We start from the raw sequence: 353 nt of genomic DNA, 5'->3' as shown, positions 1-353 counted from the left end.
TTTCTGACAGGCAAGGCTGAAGAGGAGAGAGGCAAGCAGAGACGGGAAGGGAGGGGCTGAAGAGAAGAGGAGGAGTGATGTGTGTGTGTGTGTGTGTGTATGCGTGTGTGTGGTGGGGGGTAATTCTCGCGAGAACAGACTCATGCAGCGTGAGACCAAAGCCTCTAGTTCAATGAATTCACTGAGAATGTGGGAGGTGGTGCTGAATTCTTTGCCCATAGACAAAGAATCCTTATTTTGGGGACAGTAGGTTACACTGAGGTGACATATTGTTGTCAAGAAATGAGCAGATTATTGTGCAGATTACTTGTTGAAAAACAGCTTTATGATTGCCCTCTATTTACCAATTCTCC

Source organism: Centroberyx affinis, unplaced genomic scaffold (assembly GCF_046629955.1).
Source record: "Centroberyx affinis isolate AG114_WGS23_722 - 3 ecotype Tasmania unplaced genomic scaffold, CSIRO-AGI_Caff_v1 ptg001131l_1, whole genome shotgun sequence".
Lineage (NCBI taxonomy): Eukaryota > Metazoa > Chordata > Actinopteri > Beryciformes > Berycidae > Centroberyx > Centroberyx affinis.
Note: the sequence above shows the minus strand (reverse complement) of the source record.